Genomic DNA, 24,265 nt, shown 5'->3' with positions numbered 1-24,265 from the left:
CGCGCGGGGCTGGCGGCGGGGCCCGGAGGCGCGAGTCCGCGAGGGCCGTGGGGGTCGGGCAGGTGCAGCGGCCGACCCCGAAGCGCAGCGGCCGCAGCCCGCGCCCCGCGCCCCGGCCGGCAGATAAGCAGCGCCGCGGAGCCGCCCCCCGCGTCAGCGCCCGCGGATTGGCCGGGCCCGGCGGCCCCCGCCCCGGCCGCGCCCGCAGCCTCGCCGCGCCGCCCGCTGCGTCCTGCGGAGACCCGGGCCTCGGCGCGCCCGAGGGCCCGGGACCTCGGGTCCAGCCCGCGGCGTTTCCGGGGCGCGCGCGGGGGTGGATGGGCCAAAGCCAGAGGGGACACGAGGACGGCCACCGGGCTCCTTCAGCGGACTGTGGTCGCCGTCGCCCCATGGTCCCCGCTGCAGCTCGGGGAGCTGGCTTTGCTCCCACCACTCAGTTGGAGTTAGGACGGCGGGGGCGTGGGGGACCCTGGGCGATCCCCGCAGTGAGTGTCCCCGCCCAAGGCAGCAGGTCCAATACACAGCAGTCCCTCGCCGCGAGTGCAGGCCCGTGAGTGCAGGCCGGTCTGTTCCAGGAAAACGCAGGGAAGTGTGCCAGTTTACCCGTGGACGTCTCCCCTCTCACACTGTCGCCTCTGCTCTCACCCAGGCAGCCCTCAGGACTCTCAGGGACATTGACATGGGCTAGATGCTTGCTTGTGAAGCCAAGGAACGGGCCAGCCACTGGGCAGAGAAACCAGGTCCTCGGGCTATGAGCACCTGGTGGTGTTGGGTGGTGTCAGATTTGATTTGAGATGGAGCTTGCTCCCCTCCACCCCTAACCCCACACTGACAGAGCCATTTGTGTGAGAAGAGGGTGCCCTGGAGAGATGGAAGGAGCAGCTGCATGGAGACAGGTGAGAAGATTCGACCTCCTTGTCTCAGGGACAGGTGCTGGGCACTAAGGAGCTTAGATCTACTGGGGTCTCCCTGGACCCCAGCTACATGCTCCCTGAGCACCTAACATGCAGGGATTTTTTATACACACACACACACACACACACTCACAGACCCAGTGTATGGTCACATAGACACACACAAACACAGACATATAGACCCAGTGCATGAATACACACAGACACAATTACAACATGCAAACATACATACACAGACATTCAGACCCAGAATGTGGACACACAGAGACGCAATCACAATGTACAATGGAAGGGCTGGAGAGATAGCACAGCGGGTAGGGCATTTGCCTTGCACGCAGCCAACCCGGGTTTGATTCCCAGCATCCCATATGATCCCCTGAGCACCGCCAGGAGTGATTCCTGAGTGCAAAGCCAGGAGTAACCCCTGAGCATCGCCATGACCCAAAAAGCAAAAAACCAAAAAACAAACAATGTACAACGGAGTCGAACCTTCTCACCTGTCTCTATGCAGCTGCTCCCTCCATCTCTCCAGGGCACCCTCTTCTCACACAAATGGCTCTGTCAGTGTGGGGTTAGGGGCGGAGGGGAGCAAGCTCCATCTCAAGTCAAATCTGACATACACATGGGCACAGAAAGACAGAGACACAGCATGTGCATAAAAGCACTCTCACGCAGAAAGAACAGACCAAGCCTGAGGCTGCTGGGCATCCCAGGGTTCCGTGGAGGTCCTGGGCTGGATCCCAGCTCTTCTCTGGTGGAGGCGGGGCATGTGGGATAAGAAGTTGGAGGAGTCAGGGCTGGTGTGGATGGTGGAGCCGACTAAAGGGCCCCTTCTCTTACTGTCCTTGTCCACTGGAGTCCTCCCCTCCTCTACACCATCCCGCAGGCTGTGCAGTGATAGCAGTACGTGTACAACTGATCTTGGTTTCCAGATGTGGGGAACAGGTCAGGAATGGCAGGTCCCTGGGGGCACATGAAGCTCATGTCAGTCGCCACAGAACCAAGAGAGTGGGTCCCCACCCCAAGGAGGGAGTGGGTAAGGGCGCTGGACACAGAGAGGGGGCAGTGCTGAGTTGGAGTGGAGAAGGCATGTTGTCTGTGCGCAGTGAATCTGCCCAGCTCACTGTCTGTCTGGAACAAAGAGGCCCTGAGCGACTTGGCTACAGCTCAAGTGAGGATGCGGGAGGGTGTTGTCCAGGCCTTCCAGAGACTCCATGGTCCAGGGTTCCTTGGTGGGGTTCACTGTGCCTGCTGGGCAGCAGGAGAGACTTGGTGTGTGCAATGCCAGGTGACCACCACTTAACCTTTGGGAACAGAGCATGGGGACTCCTGTGCTTGCCCAAGAGGGGACCTTCACAAGGCAGGGAGAGGTGGAGGGCGCGGGGGCGGGCAGCAGCGTCTGTGTGGCAGTGAGGGACTTAGGTGGCTATGGAGGACACTTCAGACATACACAGGACACTTTGGAGGGGACATACCATGGACAAACCTAGCAGGGTCCCGTGTGGTAGCTTTCCAGCCTTTGTCTTGACCTCTGGCCACTGTCCTGCCCACAGCCTGAGGGTCTTTGGAATACAGAGCTTCTTTGCTCCAACTAAAAGCAACACAAAGCCAAACATGGAGTGAAGTAAACATTAAAAATGCTTGACTTTCTTGGGGCTTTCTTAGAGCAAGCGTTGCCTTGTACATGGCTGATCTGATCCGCAGACACCCCACATGGCCCCTGAGCACTGCCAGGAGTAAGCCCTGAATATAGCCAGGTGTAGGGGAAAAATTGTTTTTTTATTGATGAAAGTTTTAGAAAGTTTGACTTACTTTTGCATATTCTGTAGTGCTCAAATGTATTTATATTCTTTTCTATCTGACATATATGGACCACAAGGATGACGTGAAGATTATCTATGGTGTATTCACTGAGTCCATAAACCTGCACATGCACCCAGGATGCCTTCACAGTCTGTTGACTGAATCAGCATATAATAGCAGGCACACACAGAGATGCCTACCCCAATACATAGTCTATAGTTTGTTCACAGAACACAGTGCACGCTAGTAAAACTGAACCTAAGCTTTACAAACATTTGTACCTGAAAGTGAGTTCCACAAATAAAACAGTTAACAGGGATCTGTGAGGTGCCAGGGAGCAGCAGAGGCACCCTCACGGCAGAGGACAACCCTTCTGGGCACTGGGAGGGCTCACAGAAGGTGTAAGGCTATGCCCTGGGCAATAGGACAAACCCAGAAAGGACTCAGGAAAGAGCAGAACAGTGGGTGAAGCTGGTAGCCTCTTCTTGGAAGAGGCCACTGGAGAGCCAGCACAATGTGACATGTGATTCAAGAGAAGAGAGATGAAAAAGAGGCCAGCGCGTGGTGGGGCAGGAGCAGGCTGGCAGCCAGCCCGGAAAAGACAACGGTGGTGCAAGGGAAGTTGGTTCTGTTACAGAAAAATTCAAACAATTCCAGCTGAGTGAAGAAGTACTAAGAAAAGGAATAGACAGCCACCACAGAAACGAAAGAGTGGTTAAACATCTATTTCTAAGAGTGGAAGCAGCCCATTTTCTCGATTGGCTGCATCCTGTCTGCCGTCCAGCCCTGTCTCCCCAGCTCGCTGTGCTCATCCTTCAGATGCAAGGGGCCCAGTGGGCAGCCTGGACCTTCAACCCCTCCTAGATGTCACTGCTCCTGGAGGGGAGGCAGCACAGGGGCCTCGAACCCTGAGCTGGTGAGTGCTTTTGGTGTGAAGCTGTTGTACACACACAGCCCCTGGAAACAGCTTCCAGAGAATTCTCTGTATTTGGGAAGTACACTTTAAGACCTATTTTCAAGACCCACTGACCATTGGCAGCTGCACCCCAGGATGGACATGCAAAAAGGGATGTGACTGTATGTGGCTCTGTGCTGCCACAGTAGAGGCGGTTGAAAGCCTCAGCTCAGGGGCATGGCTGCCCTTGGTCCACAGATGCAGAGGCTCAACTCTCCCGGGAGCCGCCATGCCATCTGCACCCTGCCCAAGGTGCCGTTGGGAAGCAGCAGCAGCGGAGGGACATGGAGCAGAGCAGGCACCTGCCTAGGGGTGGTGTTTTGGAGCCCCGTAATGAAGAGGAAGGAGGGGCAGCAGCATCTGAGGAGGAGAAGGGCAGGTGGGCCGGTCTGGTGGCCTCTGCCTTAAAGCTTTTTGTTGCTTGGGTCTCAGGTCAGAAAGCATGGACCTGTTGACCAAGACTATGCCTCCTGACAAGTCACCCAATGGCCACTCTGCCCAACAGGTGTCCCAGGCTGGACTGGAGGCATCATGATGGCCACTATCTGGAAGGTTTCCCTGTGAGGCTGGGAAGAGACCTGAACTCCATGGAAGTTTCTTTAGACAGTCCCCTGCCCAGGGCTGAAGCCATGGTCCAGTGGGGGAGGGCTCTTGCCTGCCATGTGGCTGTCCTGAACTCCGTACCCTGCATCCCATAGGGTCCCCAGAGCCAACCAGGAGTGATTCTGAGTGCAAAGCCAGGAGTGGGTCCTGAGCACCACTAGGTGTGATCCCAAAACTATCAAATAAACAAATCCCTGCCCAGCTGTCCAGCATGATGCAGCACCAATGCCTGCCAGCCTTGCGAGAAGACATGAGTGATGGTGGGAATGATGGTTCTGGGGACGTTGGCAGTTCTGAACACTAAGTGGAGGTGGAGTCAAAGTTGGGTGCTATGGATGAACCCAGTGCAGGGGCCCTGAAGGTCAGACCTTTCTTTGAAACCTGGGAAGAAGCTTAGGATTCAGAGTTGCACCCTAGTTGGGTGTTGGACATTTTATTTTATTTTATTTATTTTTTATTTTTATTTTTTGCTTTTTGGGTCACACCCGGCGATGCACAGGGGTTACTCCTGGCTCTGCACTCAGGAATTACTCCTGGCAGTGCTCAGGGGACCATATGGGATGCTGGGATTCGAACCCATGTTGGCTGCTTGCAAGGCAAATGCCCTACCCACTATGCTATCGCTCCAGCCCCGGGTGTTGGACATTTTATCTTGTTCCTAGAAACATTAAAAGAAATAGACTTTAAAAAATAATGGCTATCCTTTTGGAAAACAGTATGGACGATTCTCAGAAAACTAGAGGTTGAGCTCCCATTTGACCCAGCAATACCACTGCTGGGAATATATCCCAGAGAATCAAAAAAGTACAATCGAAACAACATCTGCACATGTATGTTCATCGCAGCACTGTTTACAATAGCCAGAATCTGGAAAAAACCCGAATGCCCCAAAACGGATGACTGGTTGAGGAAACTTTGGTACATCTATACAATGGAATACTATGCAGCTGTTAGAAAAAAGGAAGTCAAGAATTTTGTAGTTAAGTGGATGGGCATGAAAAGTTTCATGCTGAGTGAAATGAGTCAGAAAGAGAGAGACAGACATAGAAAGACTGCACTCATCTATGGTATATAGAATATCAGAATGGGAGACTAATACCCAAGAACCGTAGAAATAAGTACCAGGAGGTTGACCCCATGGCTTCGCGGCTGGCCTCACGTTCCGGGGAAAGGTCAACTCAGAGAAGCGATCACCAACTACATTGTAGTTGAAGGCCATGTGGGGGAAGGGAGTTGCGGGCTGAATGAGGGCTAGAGACTGAGCACAGCGGCCACTCAACACCTTTATTGCAAACCACAACAGCTAATTAGAGAGAGAGAACAGAAGGGAATGCCCTGCCACAGTGGCAGGGTGGGGTGGGGGGGAGATGGGAGTGGGGAGGGTGGGAGGGACGCCGGGTTTACGGGTGGTGGAGAATGGGCACTGGTGAAGGGATGGGTTCCCGAACTTTGTATGAGGGAAGTATAAGCACAAAAGTGTATAAATCTGTAACTGTACCCTCACGGTGATTCTCTAATTAAAAATAAATAAATTATAAAAAAAATGGCTATTAGAGATATGCAAATTGAGTCTCTGTTTTTAGACTCTTCCTCTAGGGTAGAGGAGAAACACGCTAAGCACTCCGCTTGGTCCCCAACTCTGCTTATGGAATAAAGAATGTTTTTAGAGTTTAAAATGGCTTTATTTCTTGACACATGAAAGCCATGTGCTATGCCCACTTGCCACAAATCAGTGTTTGAGGACAAGTCCACCTTTGACTTAGAAAACAAATTTCCTACATGTCGTCAGGAGGAAGTTGCAGCTGTTGACAAAGCCCAGCCTATTGCTTCCAGTCCTTTTGACCAAGGGGGACTCATGACAGGAAGCTTCTAATCCTGAGGGGAGAGATATGGCCAGGGTCTGTGGTGGTACAAGGCGCCCAACCCCAGCAGGGCTTGGGTACAGGGAGAGTGCCTCTAGCTCCCAGACTGCAGTCACAGGGCTGTGGGCTTCACCATCAGATCCCCCAGGGAAGCTGCCCGGGGTTGAGGTCACCCCTTGCTGTCTCCCTTTCTAGCTCTGGCTGTGCTGAGAATGGGGTGTCCAGCTGTTCACACAGTAAGAGGGCAGCACAGGGTGGACACAGCATTGCTCTATGCTCTTCTAACTTACTGGCGGTACTGCCTGTCCCCTCTGCTATGTAGAGATTGGTGGCCAGCATGGCGTCCAGGCCATGATACGGTGAGCTTCCTGGCCTCTGGGTGCAGCAGTGAGAGATCCTAGGATCAGCGTCCTCCTCCCAAGCCTGCTGTGCTCCCTTCTGCCATCACACTGGGGGCCCTCACCAGACACAGACTTGCCAGCTGGGCCAGATGTGGCGACCCCTGGCTGCAGTGCTGTTACTGTCCCAGAACACATCTGCCTGGATCCATGAAGCCGGTGGCTGTGGGAGGGAAGCTGGCGGTGCACACGCCCCAACAATATGTCATGAGTGAGGTCAGCAAGGCCAGCAGTGGAGCAGCTGGCAGGGGAGTTCTTTCATGTCTAATGGGCTGGTTACAGATCAGCAGGCTCCATGGATGTGTAGAGACCTTGCCAGAACCACATGAGAGCCTTGTTCTTGGCTCTGTAGCACCAGGAATGTTCAGTATGGGTCCAGGTATGGCTTTGGGTACAGGGGTCTGTGGAAGTCGATGTGGAGGTCTCGTTCTGTTCAGCAGGGAGAACCCTTCGTAGGGCGCAGCCGAAAGAACAGACGCAGAGCCCGGAGGAGGGAGAAAAGGCATTTATTCTATGGCAGTTACAGTATTTATACCTCCCTGTTGGGAGGAGGTGGTGCCAGGACCCCCAACAGAAATGCAGGGTGTGGCACGGGATTTAGCTAGTAATAAACAAATGCTGATAGGATAAGATCAGTAAGATTAGGAGTGGCAACCTTTGCTAGGTGTGGCATGGGGTTAGCTAGTGATTAAACAAATAGTGACAGGATAAGATCAGTAAGGTAAAATGGCTCCCTACAGGGGTCGGGTGGTGGCCCCACCTTGGGCCCTCTGAGTGCAGGTTTTAAGCTACCCTATTACAGCAGTGGCTTCCCTGAGGGTATGGGGTATGCCAGCACTAGTACATCTGTCCAGTGGTGCTGGTCCCAAATCCAGAACCCGGGGGAACAATGCCAGGAGCCCAGGTGGCCCATCCAGGACACCCACACCACACCTGCAGAAAACCAGAGGCTATTGCAGGGTTCTGGGGCTCCCATCTGCCCTGCAGGACATACTGACAAAAGTTAGCATGGAGCAGGGCTGGAGGCAGGTGAGGGGCTGTCTGGGAAGCAGCTTCTGTTCTGGAGCCACAGGAGCACACAAGGGCTAGTCTCTGGCAATGTTGCAATTGGCGCTGGCCCTTGTGACCTTGCTCTTGAGTTTCCTCCATGGCGGCCTTGTCCTTGAGTCTGTCCATGGTGACTGTACTCTGGGCACTGATCTGTGGTCACCTTTCCCTTTGGGCCTGCTGGAGGCAGTTCACTCTGCAGACTGTAGACAGTGGGAACCAGTGCGGAGACCCCTAGCCTCTCTCTCTGGGTTCAGGAGGCTGAGGAAGGTGTTTGACAAAGAAAAGCAGATGTTAGTGATGACACCTCCTGGCAGGACAAGTGACCATGGGCCCCGCCAGGACCTATCTATGAGCTGCCACCCTCAAGGCAGCAGCCCCACCAACCCTTCTGCTGTGAGAGGAGCTCGGGCTTATGTAGGTCTGAGCCCTGCACCCACTCCTCCCTCTGCCACCTGTGCCTGGACTACACACCTACACTATGTGGCCCCATCACACACACACACACACACACACACACACACACACACACACACACACACACACACTCCAGGCCCAGCTGGGAGGTTTCCTGAGCCTGCCTGCAATGCAGGAAGCCTGCCTTGTGGCTGACTTGGGGGGCACATGTGGCTCTGGAACACATCTCAGGGAGGCAGCAAAGTCATCACCTTTCTACCCTCCAAAGCAGAAGGCAGAAATCAGTGAGGATAAAGGCAGAGCCACAGCCATTCATCATCACAGCAGGGAGAACTCCGGGAGTCTGTCCTGGCCTCAGGACTCAAGGTCAGGAGCTGCTGCTTTCCCTCCTCATTTCTATATTTAACAGCTGCACTCAGTGCTCCTGCAAAAATAGCAAAAGGTGAGACTCTTTCAGATGCGCAACGCTGACCCCACTCTGTGTCAGGAAACTGCAGGAGAGCACAAGAAACCTCCCAGGAGTGGGAAGGGAGTTCCTCCTGCATTAGAGGCCCTGCTTAGGGGAGCAGGAGTGGGAAGGTTCTGGGGGCCCCCACACCCGAAGTGAACCAGAGACCGAGTCTTCTGAGCAACTCCAAGTCCAGCCAGCAAACACAGTTCAGTCACAGGAAACCGGAGAGCACCCATGGACTCTGGCACTGCACCGGGGGTCTCCTCTGGAGACAGCTGTGTGTCCACCAGACAGTTGACACGTGTGATGGGGCCACACAGTGTGGGTACCAGGAACAGAAGAGAGAGAGGAAGAGATGCAGGGCTCAGGCACACACCCCAACTCTGCTCTCAGGCTTCAAAGCCTGTCACAGCTCTAGGACAGAAGCAGTTCCTTCTGCAGCTGGTCTGTCAGCCCAGAGTGGGCAGAGGGCAGATGCACAGGCAGCCTGATTCAGCCAGGAGGAGAGTGTACATCTGCTCATGGGCAGCACAGTGTGCACAGTCTAACAGCCATGGCCATGGTCAAAGCCCATGCAATCATCAGTGTCCCTCCCGCCACTCCCCACACTGCTGTGACAACTCTCAGGATCTCTCAGGGCTGGGTGGGGGACCCTTGTGGTACCAGGAGGGTTATTCAGTGTTGGAAATTAATCCTGAGTGTTTTAGGTCTCATCAGTGGATTGTCCCTTTTCTTCCTCCAAATGAAGCTTGCTAGCTTTTGCTAGCATCCCTAATTTAAAGATGCATGCTCTTGCTAGCATCCCTAACTTAAAGTTTATCTTTTACCTTTCCTTTGTATTTTACCTCTCATTGTCTCAGCTCCCCAAGTCAGTCTTGTTACTTATAAGCCAAAAGTTTCTGGTAATTCTAGACTTTGTATTTGTAGTGCTTTGCATTTGAAATGCTGTGTATTTGTACCTGATTTTCTATTTCCCTATAGCCTTTTTATATTTTACTATAGAGCAATGTTCTTTGGTTAGACACAGAAAGACCATTAATGCTATGCTCCTGGGCATTGGTCATAATTACTTGACTCAGGCTTTAGTTGCTGTAGTTCCTTTTTTTTTTTTTTTTTTTTGCTTTTTGGGTCACACCCGGCGATGCACAGGGGTTACTCCTGGTTCTGTACTCCGGAATTACCCCTGGCGGTGCTCAGGGGACCATATGGGATGCTGGGAATTGAACTCGGGTTGACCGCATGCAGGGCAAACGCCCTACCTGCTGTGCTATTGCTCCAGTCCCAGTTGCAGTAGTTCTTAACACCCCAAAAGAGATGTTTCACCATGGGACTGGGATGGACCCAGGGCAAGTGCAAAGCTACGTGGGCATCAACATAAGACAGTCTAGAAAGCATAAATTCACAGTCTTGATGCAAGCTGTTATGACTTAGAGACAGGACGCCCATGGGGAAGGACAAGCTGAAGTCTCCTGGCCTGAGGAGACTTAGTCTGGGATTTATGGTAAAAGCCCTGCTTGCTCTCAGAACCCAGAGAACTAAGTGCTGGGATCTTTGTCTCTTACTGTTTTTTCCAAACAACTGCAAGTATTGATAACTTATAAAACTGGAGGGGAAGATAAAAGCAATGTAGAAGTCCCTGGGGACAGAGTGTCTCCTTGCGTTAATCTCCTCAAGTGAATTTCCTGTTTTATCTATGTGAATGATCTGTGTAAATTTCCAGATGTCTTACCTATGTAAATTATCAATCAAACGTAGGTCCTATACCTCAACCCCCCTCAGATGTTCTATAAATATACTAGCAGCTCTGCATAAATTGACCATTTTTATCATCAGGCTGTGGTCCTCCATCTCTCTGTCTCTGTGTCTCTCTGTCTCTCTGCTGGAGAAGCCTGGGAGGCTGGGAGGCAGCTCTGGGCCACAAATGCATGCCTCATTACAGCACCCATACATACTTTGTAAACTCACAATCCAGGGCCACTCAGACCAAACTGCATGACTAGATATAGTGGGCTGCATGTTCCCACCGAGAACAAAGAGCAGTCATGAGAAATGAGGACATAGTGGTGCTGGACCCAAAGACTAGAGCCAGGCGGACAGACAGAAGGAAGTCAGACACAGAACCAGGACTTCACGACTGACGCCTGACATCCCTGTGGGTGGGTGCAAACCCTCAGGGATTTTGGGATGGGACAGAATTTACCTGGGTGATGGAGGTGATGAAACTAAGGGGGACCCCAAAGGCAGGAGCCCCACTAGCCTCAGAGCCAACTCCAGCACTCCCACAAGGTTGGACTTTGTGCACGTGAGACCTTCCCTCTACAAAGGATACACAACGCCCTAAAGCCATCTTCCCCTTTAACCCCACAGGAAATTAGTTTCATTGAACAAATATATCAACAAGCACTGAAAACAGATGGGAGGTCATAAATCTGCATTACTAGGTATCTATGGGAGCTCAGGCCTCCAGGGACGGGGAAGAGGAGCACTGGAACATGATACAAGGGATTACCACCATCTCTTTCAGAATGAGCCAGACCGTCAGACCTTGTATACATAGAGCCAGTGATGGACAATGTCCCTGTGCGCCAGAATAGAATCCAGGACACTGTCCACATGGACCCCCAAACTTTATGAAGGGCTTAGCAACACCAAGAGGTAAAGCAGCAGAACCATTGCATGTTCTTTCTCGATTGCTCATCAATGGAAAGAGTCCTAACTAACAGAGAAAGAGTAAAGGCAAGGAGTTCTGTGGGAATGGGCCTGAGGACCTGAGGCAGATGTGCAGAGTCCAGGTACACAGGGAGAACAGACTGAGAAGAAAGTCAGAACACAGGACAGCGGTGGGGACTCAGTTCCTGGGAGTCTTCTAACGGGCTACCATTAAAGAAGCCGAGATCAATGCTGTTAACATTTTCCCAGATGATGGAGGAAAAAGTCACTGAGAAAAAATGCCAGGTAACAGGAATGAAGTGTGAGAAGAAATATTTCTTCCTTTAATCAATTGTGATGGGGAAGTCAATGCCCAGGGATGTTTTCTGACAAGAGCTGCCATGCCGGGGCTGGGGCGATAGCACAGAGGGGAGGGCATTTGCTTTGCATGCAGCCAACCCAGGTTCAATTCCCAGCATCCCATATGGTCCCCCGAGCACCACCAGGAGTAATTCCTGAGTGCGTGAGCCAGGAGTAACCCCTGTGCATTGCCGGGTGTGACCCAAAGAGAAAAAAAAAAAAAAAAAAAAAAAGAGCTGCCGTGCCTCCCTTCCACTATCTGGGACATTACTTAACCAGGTGCATGAGGACAAGAAGCAACCCAGTAGTCAACACCCATGAGGTATTTGGGCATTAAGGAAATGGTGAGCAGTGTGCACTGCTCATGGGACCCACAGAGCAAAGGTCAGAGGACCAAGGATAGGCTTCTCATCCTCCTGGGGAGGAGCATGAGGCAGCATCGCAGCCCCCAATGACGTCATGTCCCGGGGAGGCAGAACATAACAGAGGGGGCTCTGGGCGGGTGCTCAGTGCAGATCCCACACAGAACGCCAAGGCAGGGACAACCTATTCTTTCCCTCTGAGGCACCCTGAGTGTTTACATCCAAGTCTCAGATCTAGTGACTGTGTGAGCTCTCTTTAAATCTTAAAGATCTGTTTCTAAAAGAGGATAAAACAGGGAGTGAAGTGATAACATATTGTGTATGGCATTTTCCTTGCATGTGGCTGACCTGGGTTCTCTTCCTGGCACCCCACATGGATCTCTGGGCCCACCAGGAGTGATTCCTGGGCACAGAGCCAGGAGTAAATCCTGAGCACCACTGGGTGTGATGCCCTTCCAAAAGAAAGAATAAGACATCAAGACTGACCTGCATTGTCTGGGATCCTTGAATTCCCTGCCAAGCCCCAATCAGAGGTCCGCAGAGACCTCTACAACTCTGAGGCCTGAGAGTTCCTTTAGAGACCCAGGACGTAAGCAGCCCTAATGGCACTCCCTCCAGTAACCCCAGTCAGCATATCTGACCAGAGCACAAAGAGAAGATCCAGTGCCACGACTGGCCCCAGAAAGGACAGGGCTCCCTACAAAGTGCTTCATCTGCCCAGATGGTTGGTCAGCGGCTGCAGAAGTCAGGGGTTCCTACATTATGAACACCTTTGCATCCACTCAGGACCACCAGAGAAGGATAAAGCTGCTTTTCTAATCCAACAGTCCCCAGGATGCCCAGGCCAGCCCTCCAAGACCTCACCTGAGGAGGGACACTCCCCTCCAGGAATGCATACTTCTAGGGCTTTCTGATTTAAGTGGGAGAAATGTGTTACTAAAACATCAATCCAGAGCTCAAAGTCTACGTAGAAGAGGCAACTTTGGTTAAAGCAAATCTGGATTGGTGGAATGGAGATGCTGATGCAGGGAGGGCTAGGCAGCTCACCTGATGCAGAGCAGAGTGGCACAGACGGCCTCAGGTTGGCAGTGCTAGGCCCCTGTCATCCAAGGGTCCCAGGGAGAGGGTACCCCTGACTCATCACCAGCTGTTCCCTCAGGCCTGCGTATGCAGAGCTGGAGCACAGCCTGAGCACCTGGTGCCAAGCCAGGCACTGGTGGTTAGTTGGCTGTGCTCCTTTCCAGTCAGATACCTGCAGGAATCTCCCAACAGCCTTCACTGCTCTGTCAGAAAGGCCATGTCAGAAAAAAAAAATCTGGGCCCAGACTCCAGGCACATGGACTCCTGTCTCTGCCCAAAGCTGGGGCCTGTGGAGTCTTGTGCTGGTGATGGCCAAGCCATTCCAGGGAGGCACTCCTTTTGGTGTCTACTCAGCACGCATGCTGCCCTGACTGGCAGGCCTCCCTCCCTCCCTCCCACTGCTCATCCACTGAGGACACACCCAGGGGCCTCTCTCCAGGTCTGGGCAACTGCAAACATAGCTTCCCACAGCACAGTGGGTGAGACACCTGAAGAGCTTCCTTGCCCATCAGGGAATAGGCAGACACATTAACTACACCTCTGCCTGGATGTAATGACTGGTCTGCACTTGGAGCCTAATCCCTGTAGTTTCAGGGCTTTGCTTTTTGATTCATGGAACAGACGGCTGCTGTGAGCAGCCTGCTTCGGCAGCTGCATGGCCCACCTCTTCTGTGTGCAGCCTCAGTCCGTGCCCCATGTGACCTCAGAGCTTGGGATCAAAGAAAGGGGTGAATGTGGGGGGTTCTGCGTGTGCTTAACTACTATTCCAGGCACCGAGGAGCAGCCAGGGTCCTGCCGTTAGTGAGCTGACACAGAGCATCACTGGGGGAAGCACACAGGCCATCAGAGCAGGGAGCTTCCTGGGACCCTAGGTGGAGCCTGTTTCTCACAGGGACCTCATGTGTTCTGATGTACTAGGGCACCCTCAAGGGGCCCTATAAGGGAACTTAATCCTTGGGTGGGCACCTTCATCAGGGGCCAGCCTTAGTCCTCCTGGTGCTGGCTGGTGCATGGTGAGCTTAGACACTGGGCCTCAGGGGCCCAAGTCTGAAGAAGACAGAACAGTCATTTTCCAAAGGTGCCAGCTCTGAGAATGTGGTCACCCATGCAATGCTGCACTGCCGCCTCTGTGGGGCACTGGGGATGGGCTGGCACAGCGGGGAGCCCCGTGGACACAGAGGGAGGCATGGGAGCTTTGCACGGACCCACCTGACTGATGCAGGTGCTGCTGCTGTGCCCAGCCCTGCAGAGATCTCAGCCTGGAGCGTTCCCATGAAACGCCTGTGATCAAGGGCCCAGGGAGGCACGGAGGTCTATATGCCATCAGTGACCCTAAAGTTCCTTGGAAGGCCTGTAGGGCCATTGGTGACCCCACAGTTCCACAGAAGGTCTGTGTGGTCATCAGTGAGCCCACAGTTCCACGTAGACTGTCACTGAGCGGTGTCCTTGTTGGGGGACCCACCCTCCCTTTGGGTCATGTCAGAGGGGGCATAGAGCACACAGATGTGGCCTTTCACTCCTCCAGAAAACAGTGCTTGGCTCTGGCACCACAGGCCTCCTTTGCCCCCAACACAATATGTGCTTACTGGGCCCCTTGGCCCCTTTTTGCTCTGGTTCCTCCAAAAGTCATGTGTGGCCCCACTCTGTAGGGGACAGGAAACCAGGGGACCCTCATCCTGCAGGTCTGGCTATGGCATTTCTCTGCCTCTATTTTCCCTCCAGTCTCTATCACCTGCATTTTTGGAATGGGGCTTAGATATTCCTGTCTAGGAGAAGCTGTCTCAGGACGAGACGAGTTTGAACCCCAATCCACAAGGGCATTTTGCTTAGACAGAAAGTCTGCTAAAAGAACTGCTCACCGGTTCTTTTGGAAGAAAAGGGAAACAAAGCGTTTAGGTTGGATCAGGTCCCAATCAAACACTAAACAGCCTGGACCCAGTACCAGGAGTATCAGTCCCCTCCCCCAGTTCAGAAACCTAGTCCCTGTGACACAAGGGCCACTCACAGGTCACTGCCCCACGCAGAGCCCAGGCCACTGGCATTACCACACCCTGCAGTTCTGTTGACCGGCGGACTCCCACGCCATCCTGCTCCTTCCTGAAACGTCTCCCTGTGGCCTCCTGCTCCCCACACTTTCCTGTTTTTGTTTGTGTTCTCTGGTACTGCTGGCCTTGGCCATAGTCCTTGGCTGGGCCTCTACTCCGAAGCCCCCAAATACTTCCTGCCACCAGCACTGTCATGGCAGTGCACTTCCACCTACGGTCCCACTGCCCCACTGCAGAGCCCTTCCCAAGACCCTGTCCTGTGAGATAAACCTGTCTGGTCTCAGCCACCAAACCGTTCTAACAGGTGTGACTATGATAATGTTTCCTCACCCCCAGCAACACTGTCACTTCCCACCTCAAGGCCCTCCGTGACCCCAGGCTGCTAAGAACTGAGATTGGGAGGCGGCTTCCAGGGAAATTCCAATTTTCTAGAATTTTCCAATTCTAGAAAATGGTCTGAACTCTGCATCAGCCCAGGACTGGGTGCACTGCTTGCTCACGACACGTGTCCTCCCCACCTCCCATCTTTCAAAGCTGGACAAGAAGGGCAACGTCCAATGCCCAGCTGCCCACATACTTGTGTCTGGTATCCAGATCCTCCCTCCCAGGATAGCCATTCTAGGGGAACCGGTTGTGGAAACATGAACAGAAACAGAACCGGGGCAGACACCCGGAAAGAGTGACTCACGTGGCCGCCACCCTCAAGGGCAAGATGCCTGGAGGTGCTAGTCTTGGCATCATGGTGCCATCCAGTGGCCTGAGGCAGTGAGATCATGGCTTGAAGAGTGTTGGAGGTCAAGTGCATGACCTGCAGAACCAGAATCCTCCACTGGCCAAACTGCTCTAGTGACAGCCAGGGGTGCCTCAAGGAAGGATGTTTGCCCTCGAGGCCCCCAGTGTGTGTTGGAGAAAGCCAAGGGCTAGAGCCAAACTGAAGCCACTGTTCCAGAGAAACAGCCCTGGCAGATGAAAGGTTCCTGTGCCCAGAATGTCCCAGTATGTGCTCTGAGGCAGAAGCAGCAGCAGGTTCCAGGATGCAAGTTCCCAGGCGTTGCTCTGCGTAGATGGGGGCCTGGCAGTCCCTGCAATCCCTTCATGTGGTGCTCCTATCTGTTTACAAAGCAGTCAGCTGGTGGGACTTGCTGGGACCTTAGGTTTTACTGAAATTCTGAGCAGCCCGTCTTTCATAATCACCCAGCAAGAGGTCTTCCACCCTGTGCCATTCTGGCGCCAACAGTCACTTCCTGTGTTGTTTATTTTCTCTGCAGCTGCCCTGGGGCTGGCATGGGGCCGGCAGCAAGCCCGAGTGGACTTGAGGGGAGGCTTGCCCCATTCCAAAGAACACGACAACTAAATGAGGGCCCGTCTGTGGTGCTTCAGACCCCCTGGGCACCGCCCTGTGGCTACTGGTTCAGGGCAGGCTAGCCAGGCCAGCAGTGACTGCCCTGCAGTGCAACTTCCAGTCCCGTGACTGTGCAGCAAAGACCACTGTCACTAACACAACATACACCCTGTGTACTACCAGGGGCCCTTCTGTCCAGAAGAGCTTAAATACCTGCTCAGAAGGGGTGGCGGCAGAGCAGCCCCTGCAGCTCCTGGAGAGTGGAGCTCGCTGACGCATGTGGGGAGGACTACTGAAGTCTACAAAAGGCAGCAACGACGAACTTGAAATGAAAGTGTTGTGACAGAGACTTCAAAGTATCTGGTTTTATCTTATTACTAGCAGAGCCAGGGATTTAGTCTCCTGCATGGGAGGCACACAGATAATCGCTGGTTCTAAAAATACATGATTTAACTTATTGGAAAAAATTAAAAAAAAATTATCTTGGGGCACCACTGACTGTGCTCAGAGCTTACTCCCGGCAGGGTGTGGGGAATGATAAAAGGTGCCAGGGACCAAACTTGGGTTCACTGTAAACAAGGCAAATGCCTTACCTCTGTATTATCTCTCTGGTTCCAAATATGCATGATTTTAAAGTAAAATAGTATATAAGGCACGTTAATGATGGTAACGGGTACTTTCCAGAGGCGGTCCAAGCTCTGGGCACTGACACATCTTCAGCATACAGGTGCTGTAGAAGGAATGGGAACAAGGAGTGTTCCCATTCCTTATTCTCAAGTTCCTTTGATACCACAACTCTCAACCATTAATGAACAATCTTTATTAGATTCATTTACTCCAAAGCTCTTAGGCTGCTTTATAAATACCGGCTTGAAACATTAGGAGGGGATTATTGATCTAGTAGAAGATCTGATTCCATTCTGACCTCCCTCTAGCAAACAGCACAGCAGAGAATTAAGGTGTGGCCCTTCTCAGGCCTCTCATGACGCCCAGGAGATGTTAGTCTAGATGGAGGGCTGACAGGAGCATCCTTAAACAGGCCTTCTGGTTGATCTGTATCAGTGAGCCTGAGTTATCTGCAGAAATCAGAACAAGGTGGCCCCATCCTGCCTGTGGACTTAGCACCGCGCCACAGGGCAGGCAGATGCTGATGGGTCTTATCAACACAGCAAGAAGGGGGCAGGAGAGATAGTATTGCGTTAAGGGCGGTGTCTTGCATGTGCTGAAACCCAGCATATGTGATCCCTGAGGCCAGAACCAGGAATGAGCTGTAAGCACTGCCAGATGTGACCAAACTCACCCCCTTCCCCCCAAAAAACAACAAAGCAAGCCACAGGTAACCTGTTAGTTCTGAGCCCTTCCTCAAAACCTATCCTTGGCTCCCAACCTATATGGGGCTTGTGAGTAGAAACGCAGGGCTATTGCATGCCCATGGAATGTGAACACCCTAGTAATTCTGTATTGTGCACAGAAAGAGACATCGGAACTGTAACGCTACTAGTAACACCCGCCCCCCCCCCTTTTTTAGAGAAAAGAACGACTAAGCTGAACTACTCAAACTATGCCCGAGTGATAGTACAGTGGGTAGGGCGTTTGCCTTGCATGCAGCCAACCTGAGTTCTAAACCCCGGCATTCCATATGGTCCCCCGAGCACCGCCAGGAGTAATTCCTCAGTGCAGAGCCAGGAGTAACCCCTGAGAATCGCTGGGTGTGACCCCCAAAGCAAAACAAAACCAAAACCAAAAAAAAAAAAAAACAACTATTCAAACCGAGGGACCAGAGTGGCCGCACTGTGGGCAGGCGCTTGCCCAGCACGCGGCCGAGCCGGGTTCGACTCCCTGCATCCGATATGCTGCCCCGAGCACGCCAAGGGCGACCCGCGTGCAGAACCGGGAGAGAACCGCGAGTACCGCCGGCTGAGCGGATTCCCGGCCCAGGGCGAGGTCCGTGAAGTGTCCCGGACCCGCTGTTCCCGGCGGGGGTCCAGACGGCCGCGCCCTTCACGCGGCACACCTCCGCCACCTCCACTGTGCGCAGACCCGGCGCGGACCGGACCGGGCCACTGGCACGCGCTTCAGGGACGGAGGTCGGGCGAGACGAAGTAAAGCTCCCTTTAAAGGGGCCGTGGAAAACTCTGGCCGAGCGAGACTGGGCCGCAGGAGCTCCGCGCCGCAGCTCCCGCGGGCGCCTCGACTCATTCGGCCCCGCCCTTCGCCGGCGCCCGCAGACGTCACTGCAGGCGCCGGAAGCCCCGCCCGCGCGAGCTCCGCGCCGCAGCGTCCGCGGGCGTCTCAGTGACTCGCCCCGCCCTTCGCCGGCGCCCGCTGTCGTCACTGCCAGGCGCCGAAGTTCCGCACGCGTGGCCGCCGTGGCTCCTCAGGCTCTTGCCTGCTCCTTTTCCGCCGCATCTGCGCGCCACGGGCGGGAGCTTCGCTCTCATCCTCCCTCGAGGAGCTCTGCGCCGGGATGGGCCGCTCAGGGAGATGAGCGTGTTCTTGGAGTGGGCAGCAGCCCGCGTTTAGTTTTGCAGGTCGCCTCCCCCCAGGTGCAGCCCCAGCAGGTGTCCGTGCCCAGTTTGGCAGCGAGCACACGCGGGACCCGGGACCCGGAGCGGACCCCCGCGGCGCCCCCAGCCTTCCCTCTGCCCCGGGCGCGGGCTCTGGGGATTTCAGTGGTCAGTGGTTGTTGCGCTAGTTTACTTCCTATGCCGTAGTATCCCTTCTCGTGGCAGTGCTAGCACAGATTAATGTTTGTGTTGATGTCGGTGGGCCCCACGGGTGACTTACGTGAAGCGGGGAGGAGAAAGACGGTCACTTTCTCTCCAACCGCCTCAAACACCCGGGACCCAGGGTTACTGGGTTCTTGTCTTGCTCACGGAAAAGAATTTCAGGAGTAGACAAGCAGTGAAGTAACAGATTTTATTCAGAGGTTTCTGAGGGAAGGAGGAAGGATAAGTGGGAGAGAGAATAGTAAGAATAATGCGCTCAAGAGAGAACGCGGGCTTCTCTAAGGGTGGAGAGAGCTCTACACACATCCTAGCACTGGACACGAAAGCATGAAAGTACACATCTCAAGGGGGGAGATGCGGGTGACACATGTGCTTGGCCACATGGCACAAGCAGGACATGGGCTCAGGCAGCATATGTGCGCCCTTCCTTTGTTCAAGGTGCCTTTTATAGGGTTTCTGCAACCTGCCCCCACCCACATGGGGTTTCTTTCCAGGTAAAAGTTCGTTGCTAAGGTTACCAGGGAGGTTGGGAGTGGTGATGGCCTTCTTTGGGGAACCTCCTGGGGAGGGGTCCATTATCCTCAGGGTCTGTTGAAGGTCTTATCAGGTCCGTTTCCTGTATCCACAGGGTGGGTCAGTCTCAGGATTCTCCTCCCCAGAGACTTTCATAATCTAAGTTTCATTGCTGGGGGCCTTTCCCTATCTACCTGCCTACGTCAGTGTGGTGGGGGCCTTTCAGCCATTCTTTGCCGACTCGGCCGCTGGGAGGACCTGCACCCATGGTGCTGTTGGTGTCCTGCTGTCAGGGAGGCCCCGGAGCATGTCAGCAGAACTTGGGCCTCTAGGGCTGCATAGGGCAATGCTCTTTGGAGCATGTGGCATGGGAAATCAAACCGGGTGGGCTGTATGTGAGGCGTGCACCATAACGCCGGTGCTGTTTCTTCAGTTTCCAGAACAGAAAGCTAGAGAAATACCAAAAGCGAGGTTGTTGCTAGGGCACAGGATCTGTGACAAGAATGTGCTGCTGGAGGTGGTTATCCACCCTCTTGGGCAGTGATCAGGGAGCCTTGAGTACAGAGGGGCTTCAGGACACAGGTCAGTGTGCAAGAGAAAAAGGCCTCCCTGGGAAGAGTGTGTCAGCTCCAGCTGCGTGAGCCTGGGTGGGCAGTACCAGAACCAGAACCGTGCAAAATGCCAGATGATGAATGAACAGATGCTACTGTCATTTGATCCGTTAATTGCCATGGTTGAAAGGCATGCAAAGAGAGTGACCAGGTTGTCCTCACAGAGGGTGTCTGAGCACCTGGTAGAATGGCAGGCACACAGGAGACGCCACCTTCATTTTTCTCTGGTGGTGGTGGTTGCTTCAGCTTTTGTTCTTTTGTCTCATTCGGAAGTTTTAATCTAGGAAGTTAATATTGGAATAAGAGAGGAGGAGGGTTGCCCTACACTGTCAGTAAAAGAATGTTCACTGTCATCCTGTTGCTCATCGATTTGTTCGAGTGGGCACCAGTAACGTCTCTCATTGAGAGACTTATTGTTACTGTTTTTGGCATATCCAATACGCACGGGTAGCTTAAAGACTGTAATGTACTAAAAAGCACATTGTTAGAGCACACTTGCTGATGAAGAAACAACTCACAGGGCAGGCAGCAGGGCTTTGGCTTCAGAGGGGGGGATGATTTCTCTTGAGGATGCTGTGAATGAATGGAAGGATGGACCCTGCCAGTTATCAGTGAGTCCGAGGTAGTCCCATGAAAAAATTCCCCTTGGTAACTTTCTCTGTGGGCAGTTTTGTTCAACAATCCTATCTCAGAACTGGCAAGGTAGTACAGTGGGTAGGGTGCTTGCCTTACACACGGATGACCTGAATTTGATCACCACCTCCATAGGGTCCCCCAAGCCCCGCCAACAGTGATTCCTGAATATAGGGGGGGAAAAAAGCCATAACGTGAGACTAACAACCAAAGACAGTAGGAATGAGGGCCAGGAGGACTGATACATGGTAGGAAGCTTGCCACAAGTAAGGGGTGTGTAGTTAGGACAGAGAAGGGACCACTATGACAATGATAGTTGGAAATGATCACTGTGGACAAGAACTGAATGCTGAAAGGAGGTGAAGGGATAGGCATGATGCCCTTTCAGTACCTGTATTGCACACTGCATTGCCTAAAAGAATAGGGGAGGGGATGGGTAGGGGGAAGAGGGGAGAGAGAGAGAGGGGGGGGGGCAAGTATCTGCCATAGAGGCGGGGTGGGGTGGGGTCAGGGTGGGAGGGAAACTGGGGACATTGGTGGTGGGAAGCACACTGGTGAAGGGACAGGTGTTGGAACATTGTATGACTGAAACCCAATCAGGAACAACTTTGTAACTGTGTATCTCACAATTCAGTTTTAAAAAGGGGGGATAGGGACAGGACTTCTAGGACACAACCTTGATTTTTAATATCTTTTGAAGGTTAAGCATTTCAAATGAAGTGAAAAACAAAAAGCAAGTGCATGGGGCCAGAGTGATGGACAGTGGGTAGGGCGTTTGCTTTACATGTGATGTGGCTCTCAGGTTCGATCCCTGGCATTCCATATGGCTTTCTAAGCCCTGCCAGGAGTGATTTCTTGAGTACAGCCAGTCTGGCCCCCAAACAAATCCACCCCTGTCCCCAGAAAAAAACCAAGCAAACCCAAGAACAAGCATATACATTGGAAACATTTGAGAAAATCAGTGTTAAGCAGGATTGTAAAGGGAAGAAAAAGGATTAATACAGTTGAAGGAATCTGGTAAGTAGAAGGCCCATCTATGTGACAAGTAAATTTATGGCAAGGATCTTCAGATATTGAAAGCAATGCCTTGGACACTCCTGTCCACCTTGGCAGAGGAAGCTTTCAAGGGACAGGAACTGGGAGAAGGATAAAGAAGGGGAAAAGTATGGCTGGTGGCTGGCCGCTCTTATTAGGCCCCACCGAGGAGAAGGGAACCCCTAGGTCGAGAGCTCAATGAGGAGGACTCTGCTGGAACTCTGTTCCAGTGCTCTGCTTTAGCAAGGAGCCCAGGAAAGGGAGTTCAGTTGGCTGCCTGAAGGAGCCAGCTGGCTTGCAGCCCCAGCTGAAAGCTTCCTTTCCCCAGCTGTGGGCCTGAGAACACCTGCCATATGCTACCGCCCTCTGAGCCCACTGTTCGGCATGAGCAGGACCTCAGATGATGTGTTTTTTTGTTAGTTTGTTTCTGGATCATAGTGGTGCTCTGGACTTACTCCTGGCTCTGTGCTCAGGGGTCACTCCTTGTGGTGCTCAGGGAAACATAAGGGGTATCTGGGACCAAGCCCAGGCTGACCATGTACAAGGCAAACACCCTACCCACTATACTGTCGCTCCAGCCCCTCAGTACAAAAACTAAATTTGCACTTGATACTGGCTTCAGTCTACTAGGCCATCTCCAACACTCACCAGAGGGTGGGACGTGATGGTTGCCCAAGGTATGTCACCTCACCTTTCCCCTCACACAGGGTCCACTATTCCTACTCTCTCCTTACCTACCAGAATGTCTGATTCCTTTAGAGAGTAAGACGACTTTTTGTCACCATAGTCCAATTTACTGCCCCCTTAGTAATCAAAGAGGCCAGTCGACTTAAAGATTTTACAGTGCTTGGGGAGTTGTTTTGATGCAGCATGGGACCCCAGTTTTTGGGAGAGCACAGGCTGAAACTCGAAAGCATCAGAACAATAGCCGTGTTCTTCCAAGCGTCTCTGGATTTGAGGTTGTGTGTGGATTTTCCTATGGCCTTTGCGATCAGAGTGTGGCTGAGCTGCACTCATGAAGTCTGACAGTGGATGTGCAGTTCTCTCAGAGATGCACTTTCCCGTCCCAGGTTGGGTCAGGCTTCATCAGGCTGCCCCACTGGTGCCTCTGGGCGGAGATGGTATTGAAACCCAGTTACCAAGAAGCCCGCTTATTCCTGGGGCCATGCTGCTGGTTTTGGTGTCTCTGCGTTCCAGGAGGTGTGCTGGGTGGGGCAGGTTGAAGGACAGCTGCCCTATTGTGTCCGGCCCGGGCCTGTTGCAGGATGCTTGCCCCTGCACTCAATGTAAGAGACCCAGCCTGGTCACCAACCTGTTACAGCGGGGCAGGGCCCTGTGCCCTGGAGTTCTGGCTCTTTCTAGGTACCCAGCAATGCTTTTGAGAGGAGCCACCCATAGGGGCATCAGACCCTGGGTCAGTGAGTGCTTTTGGTGTGAGGTGCTGCACACCAGACCTTAGAAACAGCTCCCGAGTGGCCATTGGTGGCTGTGTCCCAGTATGGGTGTACAGAAAGGGATGTAACTGGGTGACATGTCACTTTGTGTCTTCCTCAAGGTGGGTCTGGACTTGAGACAGGGCTGGGTTGTGGGGTTAGGATCCCTGCATTACCTCCACGAGTGCTGTCCTTCCTCCAGTCCCCCCATCACCTTGCTCAGGACAGTGTCTGCCAGGCTGAGCCCTAGTGGGTCAGGAAGGGGTATCCAGGCTGGAAGTAGGGTAACCCGTGTTCTGAGCCCCTAACTTCAGGGGATGGCTGTAGCCAGCAGAGCCAGAGCATCCCCTCTGTCCTGTGTCATCTGTTCCCCCTGGAGCTGCTGTCCCTGTTCCTGGCTGGGTAGTGGAGTTGAGTGTGCTCAAACCTCCTCGAAGGTTCTGCCACGCACTTCTTAGGTGGATACTGACTGCTCTGCCCCCCCTCCCCCGTTCCCAGCATGGTGACTGCATGGAGAGGCCACTGGCATTGTCTGCTCTTCGCTGTGTGACCACAGACTGGAGACCTCAACTTCTCACAGACCAGCAGCTAGAGACAAACACTCCATAGGTGATCCGGGGATGGCTGCACCATGGGACTTGTGCTCAGTACCAGGCAGCTGCCTGACTGTCATCACCACTGGCTGTCCCCTTGCACAGAGCATGGGACTGGGCTTTGTCTTCACTATCCTGGCCCAAAACTCACATGTGCTACATTCTTCTCCTGCACAGTTGACAAGACCAGAGAGCACCATGGGCAGGGCACTTGCCTCACACACTGCCCTGAGTTCCAGCCCTGGAACCTCCTCAGGAGTGAACCCTGAGCAATGTCAAGACTGAAAAAAAAAATTCTCTTCTGCCTGGTTGAGGCCAAGCAGGTGTGTTCACACGGCGCCCAAGGCAAGCCCCAGTGCGGGAGGCTAGTATGGGCGGTTCTCTTGAGTGGCTGGAGAGTGGCAGCATGGGCCAGTTGGTGCCAGGGAAG

This window comes from Sorex araneus, chromosome 4 (genome assembly GCF_027595985.1).
Source record: "Sorex araneus isolate mSorAra2 chromosome 4, mSorAra2.pri, whole genome shotgun sequence".
In the NCBI taxonomy this organism is placed as follows: Eukaryota; Metazoa; Chordata; class Mammalia; order Eulipotyphla; family Soricidae; genus Sorex; species Sorex araneus.
This window is presented reverse-complemented; position numbering follows the sequence as displayed.